Below are 17,123 nucleotides of genomic sequence, written 5' to 3'. Positions count from 1 at the left end.
CTGTTCTCTCCCTGTTAGTTATATAAGACAAAGAATCAAACAGTTTGCCCTTTGCCAAAATTTGTTTTACAAAAGGCTCACGGCTGTGCACTGTGGCCACTGGTTTACACTCCAAACCAGTGGGTGGCAGTAATGAGGTTATTAGTTCCGCAGCACCAGTGAGTAAGAGGAAGTGGCTACTGAGTGAGACAAAGGAATCATGTGCTCTGTTTTCTTTCCTTTCTCTGTTTGTTAAATGTGGATAAAACAACCTGGAAATGCTGGCATGCTTTAGCTTTGGCTTGTCTGAATTTGCTGTTGAGCTGTGACTCATTTTAGACATGTTGTAGACACACTGTGTTAGTGTTTTGCTGTGTGGTTTCATGTAGCAATACAGCATTGCATCATGGGAAATAAAATCTAAGCATTTTAGCAAAATCCAGCCGTGTAAAGTAAAACCTGAGGAGCTTTTAGTGAGCGTTGTAACAGCAGCCATCCAGAGTGGATGTGATGTGATGGTGTGTGTGTGTGTGTGTGTGTGTGTGTGTTTTTGTGTTGATTTGTCCAGTGTGAGCACCGTGAGTCAGAGTGGTGTGTGTGTGAAGGGGGCTCCAGTGTGTGAGATAAAGAATTCATACTTACCTGGCAGGGGAGATACCATGATCAAGAAGGTGGTTCACCCAGGGCGAGGCTCAGCCATTGCACTCCGGTTGTGCTGACCCCTGCGAATTCCCCAAATGTGGGAATCTCGACTGCATAATTTCTGGTAGTGGGGGACTGCGTTCGCGCTCTCCCCTGATCAACATGTCAAAATACAACATCATCAGAAAACACTTGACGGTTTTCTAAATTACAGACAATTGTGTGTAACATATTACTTTTTAACAAGATTGTCTTGCATGGCTTTCAGAAGCTTGTAAGAGTGATCATACTTTTAAGCTTTTAGTAGCTGCCCGCTCCTGCTTTCCTCTGAGGGTGCTGACTTTATCATGGAAAACAACATAGTGGGGGCTCAAGTCTGTCCTGCTCCTGAGGTTGTCGATGTCCTCAATCCTGAGTTTAAACATGATGACCTGAGGGCTGTACTATGAAGCGAGATTATGTTAGTGAGGATTAGGGAGGTATGTTGAGTCTAAAGCCAGAGTTTCAATTCAATTCAAAACACTTTATTTGTCCCCAAGGGGCAATGTAAAAGGCATGAAGAGCAGCATCAATAAAAAAGGACAAACAGAACATCAAACAACATAAAATCACGCACAAAGTGCTATGGTCAGAATATTTCCAGTGACCGTCACTGGCAAAGTGCTCTGTGCTTCACGCTAAAGTGCTATGTGCATTAAGTCAGTCGAGGGGCTGGGCAATGATGTTGGGACAGAGGGGTCAGTGTTCAGGAGCTGGACTGCTGTGGGGACAAAGGTGGCCCCCCTACTTTGTGTTCTGCAGCGTGCACAGTGTAGCCTGCAGCCTAATGGGAGCCACTCAAACATGGAGTGTAGAGTGTGTGAAGGGTCGTGTAGGATCCTGTGAGTAGTGCGGATTGTTTGTTGGTCACAGAAGGCAGACAGAGCTCTAACAGGGTGTCCAATGATTTTAGAGCAGACTTTGGTGATGGTGAATAAGCACGTCCCATCTTGCAGGCTGATGGAATAAAACCAGGAGATGAATGAGAATATTAGCACGCTCTCGATGAAGGAGTGGTAGAAGGTCAGGAGAATGTCTTCATTCACTCCAAACGATCTCAGCTTCCTGAGCAGATATTGTCTCTGGTGGCACTTCTTAAGGATCTCCTCAGTGTTGGAGGAAAACCTCAGAAGGCTGTCGAAAATTGTCCCCAAGTACCTGTACTCCTCCACCACCTTCATGGGCTCCCCCTGGATGGTGGTAGTTACGGCCTCAGCCAGCAGTCTCTGCTTGCTGGAGAATGTCACAATCACCTCTTTTGTCTTGGTTGAGTTCAGCTGGAGACAGGCGCCCTCACACCAGGTAAAGTCCTGAAGAACAGAGCTATGGTGTAGGTTAGGGGGCAGCAGACATCCAGTGCTGTGCCACAAAGGCGGCTCTCTTTTGACCTGGCTTCATTACCACGGTAACAGATGCTGCAAACATAACGTGCTATGGACCAGGTTATGTTCAGAGTTTTGTCTTATAATCTGCTTTTTCCCATTAATTTCGGGGAATACATCAATTAGCCCTTTAAATTTTACACTGAATATCATCCACAAAAAATAAGAATAATAAGCCATAGCAGCTCCATCTGACTCTGAATAATACTTTATGCTTGATCCTAATTTTCTAAGTAATACATTTTTTTATACTCCATAGCTCTATCTGTGACTAGGGCTTTAGGTTTTGTCGAGCCAGCTCACACAAAAAAAGCCTGGCTCTGTTTAACTTGCTTTGTAGTGCAGCCCTCTGGCCCAAAGTCATCCACAAGTGTTGACAGCGAGTGTTCTGACTGGAGCTCAAGTCCGAGGATGAGGATTTGCCTGTCTGTTTCTGCCATATCTGAGGATAGGCTGCCATCTGCTGGAGAAACAGTGAACTGCACCTACAGAGTTACAAAGTTTTGGTGTCAGTAGCTGGGTTTCCATCCACCTATTTTTATTCGCATTTTCAGAAATTGTGAAAAAAAACTTGGATGGAAATGCCAGAAATTTGAAAAATGGCCAAAAATTCGCAAAAAAGTTTTTACGCTTGGAGGGGGTGGATTTCTCAGCGTATCGATAAAAGAAAATGCGACTTTTTGCTGTGGAAACAGGTTTTGCGAATAAATGATGACTGGACCGGATACCACGTCACACTTCTACGCTACAGTCTTATTATTAGTTATTATTATTATTACAAGGATACAAGGAAGTTTATTTGTCATTATACAACAGGTTGAATAATGAAAGAACTCAGCTGTTGCACTCCGGTTGTGCTGACCCCTGCGAATTCCCCAAATTTCAGAACTGTCAGGATTGTCAAAACACATTTTCATGTATATGTTACTGTGTAACAGATAATCAACAAAGCAACACTTTTGAAAGTGCAACATGTAGTTTTGACAGAGAAATTTTATTCTCAGAGAAGTAAAAAAAAAAATCTTCGTATATATATGTATATATATACATATATACTGTATATATATACATATATACTGTATATATATGTATATATATATGTGTGTGTGTGTGTGTGTGTGTGTGTGTGTGTGTATACATATATATATACACACACACACACACACACACATATATACATATATGTATCTCTCTCTCTATATATATATATTTATATATATATATATTGGTTTAAAATATATTCAGAAATCTTCAAAAATGTTTTTTCTGTTTGATCAGTATTTGAAGATCTTAAGATGTTTTGTTTATAACATAGCATTATATAAATTTCATATACCCTCAGATTTTTTTTTTTTTTTTTACTTCTGTAAGAATGTGTTTCTCTAAAATTACATATTGCACATTCAATAGCATTAATTTGACTATTAATCAATAAAAGTATGATCACTCTTACAAGCTTTAGAAAGTCATGCGAGAGAGTCATGTTAATAAGTAACGTTATATAAAATTATTTTTAACTTCCAGAGCTGTCAAGTTTTTCTAATGATATTGTCTTTTGACATGTTGATCAGGGGAGAGCGCGAACGCAGTCCCCCACTACCAGAAATTATGCAGTCGAGATTCCCACATTTGGGGAATTCGCAGGGGTCAGCACAACCGGAGTGCAATGGCTGAGCCTCGCCCTGGGTGAACCACCTTCTTGATCATGGTATCTCCCCTGCCAGGTAAGTATGAGTTCTTTATCTCGCACACTGGAGCCCCCTTCACACACACACCACTCTGACTCACGGTGCTCACACTGGACAAATCAACACAAACACACACACACACACACCCCATCACATCACATCCACTCTGGATGTCTGCTGTTCCAAGGCTTAGTAAAAGCTCCTCAGGTTTTACTTTACATTGTTAGATTGTGCTAAAATTGCTATATTGTAGGCAATTCCTCCAGGGGACCAATAAAGAATTTCTGATTCTGATTTACTTCCCATCATGCAATGTTGTATCACTACATAAATCCATACAACGAGAACAGCTGTAATATACCGTATCTACAATACGTCTAAAATGAGTCACAGCTCAAATTCAGACAAGCCAACACTAAAGTATGCCAGCATTTCCAGGTTGTTTTATCCACATTTATCAAACAGAGAATGGAAAGAAAACAAAGCACATGATTCCTTTGTCTCACTCAGTAGCCACTTCCTCTTACTCACTGGTGCTGGGGAACTAATAACCTCATTACTGCCACCCACTGGTTTGGAGTGAGAACCAGTGAATGCACAGTGTGCAACATAATTTCTTTCAAACAGTAAAATACTGGAGTCATTAGCCCCTTGTGTGCTACATATAACTCTGACAGCATATTGTATTAACTACCTGAAGTGGCAGTGGACTGAGATCTTAACCTTTTGGCGCTTTCTTTAAATGTGTTGCTCTAACATGAAGGCAGATGAATATGGATCAGCTGCTACCCAAAGCTAAACAAGAACAAAATCTGTGGATCCTGGTATTCTTTGAATGCTAAATACAGTCTACTTGGTGAGTGATAGTTTTTTCTTATAATTTTTCTTATCAGAAGATTCAGTAGGTTTAGGGTGTGTAACAGTTGAAGTATAACCCATAAAATATGGACATGTTCGGGTAATTTGCTCCTATATCCTAACTAGGACTGGGTACTGAAACGCGGTGCCAATAGGCACCGGTTCCGACGTAAACAGTAGTAACAAGACCGAATAAGAACGAAAATTTCAGTGCCTCATTTCGGTGCCGGCCACTGGTGTTCCGGCATCAACTTGTGGTTGTTGAACGTGACGTCAGTGCCGCTACTCCGCACACTTGTAGATCAGTACTGATAGTGAGAGGATCAATAAAGATGCCGAAGGCAAAACGCTCCAAGGTTTGGCTACATTTCCTGTCTAAGGAGGACGCAGACTCTGCGACATGCAACAGATGCCTTAAAGCAACGTCATGCAAGGGAGGTAACATGTCGAATTTAATGAAACATCTGGCACACATGCAGTTTATTTCAAAGCCAAACAATGCACCTTGTTTGATAATCTACGTCAGCGGTCCACAACCACCGGTCTGTGGTCTGGTACCGGGCCGCGAGACATTCCCGACCGGGCCATGCAGCCTGACTGCAACCCCTCCTCCCCCGCGGTTGCGCACAAATGGCACGAGTTTATTAGTACCATATGTTACTTGTATTTATATTGTTTAAATGTTTAAGTTAATATTCTGTTCAATATTAACCCTACTACAGAGACCCTATTTTAGATTTGGATGGTGAGGTGGAAAATAAGTCAAATAAGCTGTTATTCTTTGTGTTGCTTGCTGCTGTAGCCTGCCAGTGTTTTCATGAATCATGATTGTGCTGGTGTTACCCCCGGCCCCTTGAACTGTTTTTGATATTTAATATCATTTAAAACATGGTTTTTAAAAATTCTTTTCACGTCTTTATTTTTTACACCAAATTAAATATAACAGTACCGATAGGGTATCGATAAGTACTGGAACCGATAAGCGGTATTGGTATCGGTATTGATACCATGAAAATCCTAATAATATACATCCCTAATCCTAACAGAGGAGGGAGAAGGTGAATTGTCACTGTTTTGTCTACAGTAGAACAATTTTATATGAGCCAACGGAAGCAGGCATGGGAAACGCACATATGTATTACAGGCAAGACAATATTTGTTAAGAACAAGGTCACTGTACATATCCAACTTGTAATGACTAGACTGAAACAATTAGTAGAAAGGTGTCTGAGGAGAAAGCATTAATGAAGCATATTGAATCTATTGACTAGGTCTATCCAATATGGTTATTAACAGAAGACGAAATCACAAATTAGCTTCAGAGAAATCACTAACCAGACTACTTGATTCTATTTTTTTTTTTATCACACACACACACACACACACACACACACACTCACATACATACTAATAATAATATACAAAAAAATCCTCCCAATTCCTAAGTATTGTTAGTTTAACTGAGAGAAAGGCTAATCCAATCAAGTATTGTAGTTCTTTGAAGATTAGTCCGTCTACCTTATTTCCCAACAGACCCACTAATGGACATAATGAGTAATTAATATACAGTATTTTGCATAAGAAATCTTTCACTTTTAACCAAAATTGTTTAACCTCTGGGCAATGCCACAGTTGATGCATAAAAGTTCCAGTCATCGTACAGCGATGCCAACATGTGTCTGAAACATTACAATTCATTTTCCCCTATTTGTGTGGGGTAATTTATGACCTGAACAATATCTTAATTTAAATGACTTTATACATCACACATTTTGAGGTACAGTTTGAAGGACTATAATAGCTTCCCGCTGGTCTGTTGTGAGAGGTACACCCAGATCTATCTCGCATTGTGCTCTAATAGATGCACTACAGTTATAGAAGATATGGTATAGTAATCTGTATTATTTAGATACAGTTTCTCTGCCAGTGGCTGCATGTCTTGATTGAACATCAATAACTTAATTATTCCTAAGAGTAATATTTTGGATGTATAATCATGCAGAATAGATTTTAGTTGCAAATATTGGAAAAGGTTTGAGTTATTTAAACCAAAATTTAACTCAAGCTTTTGAAAATTTATGATGTCCCAATCCTTTAATATTTAACGTAGCTGTGCAATATTGTTACTTTCCCATGTAATATTAGTGTTTGCCACCAGCTGTGAATAATGGGTTCCTCCATATGGGACAAGAGGCATGGATAAACCATTGATTTGGAGACATTTATGTCACGCTTTGATCACATCACAGGAAAACTGAATTAAAGGGCCTTTAATGCTCTTGTCATATTTATGGTGATGCCATAAGGAAGCTAGGGAAACATTTTTGTTATTTTCAGACCACATGATTGTGTTGACTCTCGTGTGTATCCAGTGTGCTTCTGAACAGTAAAATTACATGTTAGAAGCTAAGGAGAGAACATTACGATGAGGCTCTTTCCATAACAGTCATACATGCAATTGCATACATATGTGTCGTCAAACTTCATCATCATCATCCTCACAGGTTACAGCACTTGACAGACGTTTCTCAACACAAACTGGGAAGAGTCTTTAGGGCAAAAGGTCAGTCAGCCTCTCGCAAAATATACAGAGGTCATGTGTGCAGGAGCCTTCGTTCCCTGAAATATATTAGTAAATACTAACTTTATGTATGTGTAATGTGCAGTATTTCAAAAATGCTGCTTGGATTTTGATGAAATAATAGAAAAAGTGATTCATCTTACCACTGCGTCACAGCCACTCAATTCAAGATCTGGGGTTACAGCATTTCCAAAATGACTTATTACTTACCTAAGGATTTTCATTAATTGATTTTTTAAAAATTAATTATGAGGTGTAAAGTGTCAAAAATAATGACAAATGGTCATGGGAAGTTAGCAGAGCCCAAAGTGATGTCTTAAAAAAAGAAAAAATAATTATGTAGACATGAACAGAAAAGACAAGACAATCTTAGTATCTTAAGGAGGCAAATGACTGAAACAATGAAGTAAATGACTATATAATTTATTACGCTTGATTCGTTCTGTTGATAGATGTATTGATGAGCAGACCATCATTTCAGCACCATTTACAATTACAGCTAAATGACATGTTGGTCACAACGTGTTTGCATGCAGTGTAACACAGCTGTCGGTGATATTGTGGTTTATGGTTTATGCAGCTTTAAGCTGTTAACATAAACGTTGGATGCTTTGACTGAGTCTGCTTGTTGGCCTGAAGAAACCAGTGAACAAAATAGGAATATTCAATACAATGCCAACACCCATTTTTTCATGAAAAGAGAAAACAAAAACAAGGCATTGTGTCTCTTACACAGTAAAATGTGAGCCAGGACCAAATGAATAGCTGGTCTGTCTAAACACCAGGGCCAACCTATAGTGCTTCAATATCTGACAGGGAGGAGAATATGGAAACATGATGAAGATTGAATATGTGTGATCATAGTTGAATTTAAATGTTGTACACAGCGTTGACCATCAGTGGTTCACACGCCAGAGCAGTTTGTGTTGTGTTGACTCTTGCAAGTTTTCCAAATCATGAACATATAATTTCAGGCAGGGTGGATATTAATATGCTGTTCTGTCCCTGTTACTTATATAATAAGATGAAGAATCAAATAGTTTGTCCTTTGCCAAAATTTGTTTTACAAAAGGCTCACGGCTGTGCACTGTGGTCACTGGTTTACACTCCAAACCAGTGGGTGGCAGTAATGAGGTTATTAGTTCCCCAGCACCAGTGAGTAAGAGGAAGTGGCTACTGAATGAGACAAAGGAATCATGTGCTCTGTTTTCTTTCCTTTCTCTGATAATTGTGGATAAAACAACCTGGAAATGCTGGCATGCTTTAGCTTTGACTTGTCTGAATTTGCTGTTGAGCTGTGACTCATTTTAGACATGTTGTAGACGCACTGTGTTACTGTTTTGCTGTGTGGTTTCATGTAGCAGCACAGCATTGCATCATGGGAAATCGAATCTAAGCATTTTAGCACAATCCAGCCGTGTAAAGTAAAACCTGAGGAGCTTTTAGTGAGCGTTGTAACAGCAGCCATCCAGAGTGGATGTGATGTGATGGTGTGTGTGTGTGTGTGTGTTTTTGTGTTGATTTGTCCAGTGTGAGCACCGTGAGTCAGAGTGGTGTGTGTGTGAAGGGGGCTCCAGCGTGTGGGTTGGAGAACTCATACTTACCTGGCAGGGGAGATACCATGATCAAGAAGGTGGTTCACCCAGGGCGAGGCTCAGCCATTGCACTCCGGTTGTGCTGACCCCTGCGAATTCCCCAAATGTGGGAATCTCGACTGCATAATTTCTGGTAGTGGGGGACTGCGTTCGCGCTCTCCCCTGATTGACATGTCAAAAGACAATATCATTAGGAAAACTTGGCAGCTCTGGCAATTACAGATGTATGTAACATTACCTTTTATCATGACTCTTGCATGACTTTCTAAAGCTTGTAAGAGTGATCATACTTTTATTAATAGTCAAGTTAATGCTACTGACCGTGCAATATGTAATTTTAGAGAAACAAATATTCTTAGAGAAGTAAAAAAAAAAAAAAAAATCCTGTGGTATAAAATATGAAATTTGTATAATGCTATGTTATAAACAAAACATCAAGATCTTCAAACCTTGATCAAAGGGAAAAAAACATTTTTGAATATATTTTAAACCAAACAGAAGCATTATAATATGCTTTTTGTATAGTAACTATGTATGAAATAAAATGTACACAACAGTGAGTAGTTGGTAACTTGTCCAAAGGACCTATTTGTTCCCAGAAGATTGTTTCTGACAAAGTAGTATATAATATATATATGCCAAAGATTTTTTTTTACTTCTCTGGGAATGAAATTTCTCTGTCAAAACTACATGTTGCGCTTTCAAAAGTGTTGCTTGGTTGATCATCTGTTACACAATAACATATACATGAAAATGTGTTTTGACAACTGTGACAGTTTCACATTTCTAATGATATTATTTTTGTACATGTTATCAGGGGAGAGCGCAGACACAGCCCCCCCACAACTGGAAATTATGCAGTCAAGGTTTCCACATTTGGGGAATTTGCAGGGGTCAGCACAGCCGGAGTGCAGTAGCTGAATTTCACCCTGGGTGTATATGTAGAGCAAACCTAGCAGTGAGATCATCTTCCACACTGACACCAAAACTCTGTAACTCTGTAGGTGCAGTTCACTGTTTCTCCAGCAGATGGCAGCCTATCCTCAGATACTGCAGAAATAGACAGACAAACCCTCATCGTTTTTTTGCCTCATTTATCATAGATATATATTCATAATCTGAGACAATGTATAAAAAATATCCTTAGAAGTGTTTTTAAGATTAAAAGAAGAAAGCACACTAGATTCAAGTAGTTTTTAAAAAAATTAAGAGGACAATCTGGGCCCATCATAATCACTGTTGAACCAAAAATATGTGCTATGTACTATTGTTTCTTCTTTACTATATCTGATAACAATGTTTAATTTTGTTCTTTTTCTTTTAATTTTTACAACGCAAGTAAGGTAGGTTCCTAGTGGTCTGCTGAAACAGTTCAGACTGGAGCTTACGTTGGTCACTGACAGATACAAACTGTCTGCACATATCTTTGCGATCTGTTTGGTTGAAGGCCTCTTGGTGTACATGGCATACAGCCACATTATTAAGGCGCTGCTGCTAGTAGATCTTAGCCATGTGTTCAGTCTTTTGAGTTCATTAAAGCCTTGTTCAGCTTCAGCTGAGGCCACAGGGACAACCAACAACAGCCTAACAAGCTTCTCAACCTCATCAAATAAGCCTCCTACCTCACCTGGCATTCTTTTTAGGATATCTGCAGCTTCACTACTTGTTGTGACGGTATTCGTTGAGAGAATCACTGACAGCTGATAATGTCCAATGACTTCATACATTTGCCGGGTAAGGAGCACCATCTCAACTTTGTTCAAGATCTGCAAATCTGGTTGGTTGAACCGCTCTTTGAATTAAACATCCATACTGTCCAACTTCACAACTAAGATAACATCAAAATAGATATGGTTGCACTACATTTAAGCTTGTAATTTATAATTAATCCATAATACCTTATGTTTAATTACAGTATAATTTTAGAAACTCACTTGAAACCCTGAAGGTCCAGCAGCTGCTTCTCCCTCAACCTTCTCTGAGGCATCTTTAGGCCTACTTGATTTCTGATTCTCCTATGTGTAATAAAATCATGCAGTGAAGTAGTAAAGCACAACTGCAGTCAATCAAATCATAGCCATGCAAACAATGTGCCACATTGGACATGTACTGCTTTGGAGTGTGAGTGCCTGCAACATTTAAAATACAAAAAAGTTCAGACATCAGATATATTTATAGCCATGGAGACTTTAGATTGGCACACAAATGCATGAAGGACAACAAAAGTAATTACAAACATATTCTGCGTTGGTAGTGCACACCTCGCTGTACATAGAACATGAGGAATCATGATCATGACCCTGTACAGTACACTGCCTGAAAAGTGCCTGATGATTGTTTTAAACCTTTCATCTTTGATGGATTTGTGTCCCTCACAGGAAAGTATGAGGACCAGTGTCCAGTCAGAGTGTTGTGAGACACCGGTGGCTCACAGTCTTTCATCTTGTCTGGGGTTGCCACCTTGGATGCTGGGTCTGACGGCAGCACAAACACAAGAGTAAGTATGTGCATATTCTCATCTGTCCAGGTCATAGGGATCTCAAGGAATTTGAATCAGGTCAATTGGATTTAGTTCATGAGTTCATTAGACTAGACTGGTAGTCTGACTACCAGTCTGATTACCAGTCTAGACTAAGTTCAGATGACCTGATTCAGTTTCCTTGAGATACAAGAGTAAGAGGTATCAAGAAGGGTTTTGTTCCTACACACCTTTGCTAACTTAAGGTACAGTCTATCTTGGTTCCCAGTAGCTACCTGCTCCTGCTTTCCTCTGGATGGTGCTGACTTTATCATGGAAAACAACATAGTGGGGGCTTAAGTCTGTCCTGCTCCTGAGGTTGATGATGTCCTCAATCCTAAGTCTAAACATGATGACCTTGAGGACTGTACTATGAAGCGAGATTATGGTAGCGAGGGTTAAGGAGGTATGTTGAGTCTAAAGCCAGAGTTTGCCGTGTCAGGAAGGCGGCTCTCTTTTGACCCGGCTTCATCACCATGGTAACAGATGCAGCAAACGTAACCTGCTCTGGACCAGGTTATGTTCAGAGTTTTGGCTCATAATCTACTTTTTTCCTGTTTGCTTCAGGGGAAATGATGTGGCCAAAGTGTCCCCAATTGGGCTAGGGCAGGAAAAACTGCTCACACCAGGCACCAAAAACCTCAGAAACATGAGTGCTGGCGTCATCAATAAGGACGCACAGGAGTCAGGCAGAGTCCAGAGTAGGCAAGATTTATTTTCTGTTAAAGATCTTCCACAAAATCCTTCTAGGAGTCAACCCCAGGGAAGACTGACTCACATTTGCTTCTACAACTATTTATATTCTGTTTAGAGGGTCCTCCCTGCTTTTAAAATGGAGATGAGGGACAGCCCTCTTTCTTTCCTTATTTGGCTTTTCCAGACCTAAATCAAGAATCCAGAATTTTATTTGCCATGTGTGCATACACCAGTAGTCCACACACATAGGAACTCTTGTGCAGTCGCTCAATCATGAAAATTAAAAGACACAAGAAAAAGCATGTAAGTCTAAAAGAAACACATAAAACAAAGTGCATAAAAACCCTATATAATAAGGGGAAATATATAGAGGTATGGAAGAATTTAATCTTCAAATTGCACAGGCCAAGGCAAACAGTACGATACAATGAAATACACAAATACCAGACTCCACTAAGGGAAATGAGGTAGTAATATCAGTGGTTATATTGCACTTTGCCCATTATTTTGTTTTTGCCAAGAGTCTCACTGTGGCAGGGAAGAAACTGTGTTATGATACTGTCCGCTCTTCTGAGTCTGAGATTGTATGTGCAGAGCTTTCAGGACCTGTGTGGGTGTCACCTGAAAGACAGTGTCTGTGGGGTTGCAGGGGGCTTTTGAGGGGATATCTGTGGTCAGTCTATCAAACCTACCATAAAACATGTTAAGGCTGTGTGGAAGGGCGACATCCTGGGGGTCTGTCGTCATCGTTGCTGTTTTCTTGATTAGTGACTGCCTGGATACCCTACCACATACTGCGTGTATTGTTATTCGGGTAAAAGCTTTCAAGTTTTTGGGAGTGAGCCTTCTTTGCAGCTCTGATGGACTTCTGTAGCTCATACCTGGCTTTCTTGTACTCCACTCGATCTTCAGGTCTGAAAGCTTCCTGCCTTTTCCTGATTTTCTGTTTTCTGTCTCCATTGAACCACGGTTTCTGGTTTGGAAACACACACAGTTCTGGGAGGGGCACATACAGACGTGCACCAGCTAATTTAGTCACTCACAGCCTCTGTATGTTCGTTGATGTCACCTGTGGCCATTTTAAAGATGTTCCAGTCTATAGCCTCCAAGCAACCCTGCAGGCTAGCCTGTGCATTGTCAGTCCAGATGTTAACAGTTCTAACTGCGACTGGCTGTGCCTTGAGCCTTTTGGTGTTGGTAGGCTTGAGCTGGATTGCCAGATGGTCAGACTTGCCAAAGTGGGGTTTTAGTTCAGCTGTAAAAGTGTTTCTGATGTTACTGTAGCAATGGTCGAGTGTTTTATTCCCTCTGGTGGGGAAAGTATGTTTTTCTGAAGGTTGCAATGGTTAAAGTCTCCCAGAATAATAAAAGCAGCGTCAGGATACATGTTTTCATGCTTATTGATCATGTTGTGTACAGTGGCAGCACCAGAGATTTTTTTCTTGCTGGTGCTGTAGTGGGCTGAATCATTCAGTGATGGGGCTGATGGATGTACCATATGGTAGCCTTTAGTTGCGCAAAAGCCAGACGCATGGGATTCAAAAGTTAGTTTCAGATACGTTTTTACCAATGCCTCTATTGATTCACAAAACAGCGTTTTTCGTGTTTAATATACAGGTGAATTGCGTCAGCAACATGGGAGACAACCCGGGCTACACAAGAGCATAAACAATAACTTAACAGAACTTCCGAGCCAGAGTGCACATCATCAGTCACACACCAATCCAGCAATCAGCATTAAATGCGTGCTTTTCAACTTAAAAACAATGTCTACTACTATTCATATTACACTGACAGACAACAAGGCCAAAAGACAGCCTACATTAAAGTCAAATAAGTAAAACAGCAGATGCGAGGCTTTGTAGGAGTTGTAGGATAAATCGTATGCAATAAACAAAACAATAATTAAAACAAAAACCAAGAATCACCCTTTGGAAATCCATAAGCAAAACCAGCAGGCTTAACAGCAGTAAATGAGTGACATGTTCTGTCTTTAACCATCTCCTCCGCTGCGTTTCAGCACCACTGACAACGCAACATCTACAATAGGTTATACGCACACCCACTTCAGTCAAAAGCACTGTCCATGGTATCAAGTTTTCATTAACCGTACACATTTTACCATTTCACTGCACAAACGCACACTTGCTTGACTTGAGTGTAATATTTTAGGATTTGCAGGAAACATAAGGAATGAGAGGTATCCACCACAAAATAATAATTATAATCAGCATTAGCCTAGGCCCATATAAAAAAAGCAGCTGCATTTACCAATGATGTTTTCAGAGCAGCACAATCTGCCTGTTGTTGTGGTTGGTGGCAAACGCATCAATGATTTTCTGGATGTCAAGTGCCTTGGTCTTCCGGCTGTTTATGGCCAACACCGCCAAGTCGCTGTTACGAGCATCGCTGCTACTATTCCTAAGGTAGTTTTTGATGCAGGAGAAGCTCCGTTCGCATGAGGCAGATGTCACAGGAAGAGTCAGTGAGATGCAGATCAGTTTGTATAGATCTGTAAATGCATCGCGGTAGGGTGTCATCAGAGATAGAAATTCCACTGTACCATTCACTGTCTGTCCTTGCTTTTGTTTTGTTTCCAGAAGGCGCTGAACGTGATGCAGCTCTGCTGTGAGGTTCACTTCAGTCACACCATAATATTGGGCCATTGGCCAGAGACTTTTCCTGTCTAGAAAAAGCTTGTGTTTGAGGCTCAATGCAGAGACTCCAGTCAGAACACCCCCTGTTTCGGCTGAGAACCATCTCTTCATGTCAGTCAGAAGTCGGTGTATAACAGGATAGAAACAGAGCTTGCAAAGGTCATCAGAGGATGCGACAGGTGTGCGCTTGGTCTGGGCTTCAACAACAAAACCCTGTAGGTGCTGGTTTAGTAGACCTTTCATGCGGTCTACTCTGTATACCGGCCTTGTCGCGCAGGTCCCTCGCTCTCGCCAGAATTTCACTCCATGACTCCTCTCCCCGTTTTGCTGAAAGTGCATCGATAACAGACTGAGCCAACTCTGATGCAGATGAGAACTCCAAGCTGGGCGACTGCAACTGGTCTGACATAAACTTGGTGGATCGGAATAAATCCTCAAACAGAGTGAGAAGTAAAGCGAAATGCTCGTCAATCAGTCCGTGTATCGCTCTGGCCTCTGTTTTCCTCCGTGGATTAGGTTGGCCCATAATATCCTGCAGTGTAGCTACGATAGAAGGGAGTGTTTTCCTTATAGCACACAAAGCTGTGTACTCACATGCCCAGCGTGTATCTGACAATTCCTTAATTCCATGGGCTGTGCAGTGGGTTGAGTCTGTGAGCATGGCAGTGTACATAAAGTGCCTGCGGGACTTCTTTCCTGAACCTCTCTTGAACTCTGGACATCACTGCTGCCCCGTCATAACACTGACCTATACACAAGTTCTTATCGATGTCACACTGGGCCAGGGTATGCTCAATGCTCTTAAGAAGTGATTCTGCATCCAACTCTTCTGCTGGAGTGAAGTGTAAGAATTCTTCAAGTATGGTTTCCTTACTCAGATAACGCACCACCACTGATATTTGCTCCTTCTTGCTGACGTCTTTACATTCATCAACTAGAATGGCAAATTGCCCAGCCTCCTTGATTTCTGTGCTTATTTGACGTCTGACCATACCTGCCATAACACCCAGAATTTCATTTTGGATATTGTGATGGGTGTATTTTGCATTCCCAGGATTTTCCTCTATTTTTTTTTAGCTACAGTCTTATCAAACTGCCCAATTACACTGAATAACTCAACAAAGTTTCCCCTGGTACCAGACCCGTCATACTCCCGGTGTGCTTGTTGGGCAATCCGCTGACACGCAGTGTAGCACAGAGACTCAACCACCGCTCTCATATATTCACGATTTTCCTGAACAATCTTAGAGTGTCCTTAATCAAGCAGATTTCCCAGTCTTGATCCATCTTTTTCTCTCAATCTGAACTCAGCCCATGACTCCATAGCAAACTTATGAGCTGCACTTACATGGTGGGTCTTAAAAGCCGTTGTAGCTTTTCGCCAGTTGCGGTAACCAGTGGCAGTGAAGGTAGACTCCAAATGAAACCCATGTCCTCCACTCAGGAAATGTCTGCATGCAAAGCAGAATGAGGCGTCCTTGATGTCTGAATACTCCAGCCACACTCTAAAAACACTTGGGTTATTTCTTTAACCCAATTCCTGTGTTACTTGTGTTGGGTTACATTTCTGGGTTATTTTTCCAGAGCCATAACCATTTCTTGGGTTATAAGGATTTTATTTTGACCCAATTTGTGGGTTTTTCGCCTTGGGTAATATTTCTATATTTCTATTTCTATTTTTTTTTTTCTGAGAGTAACCCATTGTTGGGTTAGAGACTTGGGTTTGATTGATTGCTTATTGATTGATTGATTGATTGAATACTTTACGAACAGTTTGTGTAACGAGGAGCACTTCATTACTAGTGACTGATAGCTTTGCTTGTAAATATTGCACAACATGGTTGGTAGAAAATGCACTTTAAACAGACAACTTAACTATTCACTTTAATAATGGCACTTGGCACTTTAGTCACAATATTTGCACTTTATTACTGGTTTGCACAGAATATTTGCACATTGCATATTTGCACATTTTATACAGACTATTTACTGTCTATTTATTGAATAATTTATAACTTGATAATTTATCAGTGTAAAACCGTGAGTGATGTGTGTCTTCGGGCTTGGCTTGTAGTCAGGGCTTGGCTCCACCTATGGGCTTTAAATTGAATTATCTGCTGACAATGCACTTGTGTGTGATTGCCTGTTCAGAATTCAATAGTGTTATGTGTGTCAGCATCTGTAACACTGTGTGGAAATGTGCAGAAAAATCATAAATGTGGAAGTGCTTAATTAGTAAGAATACTGTGTGAAAGTTTTAGCCCACTCAACTTTTGGGTTGAGTGGGGTTGAGTGGCCCTTGGGACAAGTTACCAACTACTCTTGTATACTGTTGTGTACATTTTATTTCATACATAGTTACTACTCAAAAAGCATATTATAATACTTCTGTTTGGTTTAAAATATATTCAAAAATATTATTTCCATTTGATCAAGCTTTGAAGATTTTTAGAAGATTTTTACTTCTGTAAGAATATTTGTTTCTCTA

The 17,123-nt window shown here is 40.5% G+C and overlaps 1 protein-coding gene, 3 non-coding genes and 1 pseudogene across 6 annotated transcripts in view; 3 read left to right on the top strand and 2 right to left on the bottom strand.

Annotated features, from left to right (window-relative positions):
• Nucleotides 1-17,123, top strand: part of aamdc (adipogenesis associated, Mth938 domain containing) — a 40,131-nt gene that overhangs the window by 2,479 nt on the left and 20,529 nt on the right. The window lies entirely within an intron of this gene.
• LOC115370827 (U1 spliceosomal RNA) lies at nt 614-777 on the top strand. Its single transcript, XR_003929306.1, has one exon. It is a non-coding gene; the product is annotated as a U1 spliceosomal RNA (small nuclear RNA).
• Nucleotides 3,611-3,774, bottom strand: LOC115370815 (U1 spliceosomal RNA). The gene has a single exon (XR_003929295.1). It is a non-coding gene; the product is annotated as a U1 spliceosomal RNA (small nuclear RNA).
• On the top strand, nt 8,766-8,929 carry LOC115370803 (U1 spliceosomal RNA). Its single transcript, XR_003929288.1, has one exon. It is a non-coding gene; the product is annotated as a U1 spliceosomal RNA (small nuclear RNA).
• LOC115370807 (uncharacterized) lies at nt 9,579-9,764 on the bottom strand (annotated as a pseudogene).

This window comes from Myripristis murdjan, chromosome 13, assembly GCF_902150065.1.
Source record: "Myripristis murdjan chromosome 13, fMyrMur1.1, whole genome shotgun sequence".
Taxonomy (NCBI): domain Eukaryota; kingdom Metazoa; phylum Chordata; class Actinopteri; order Holocentriformes; family Holocentridae; genus Myripristis; species Myripristis murdjan.
The sequence above is the reverse complement of the archived record's forward strand: the minus strand, read 5'-3'. Positions and strand labels throughout refer to the sequence as shown.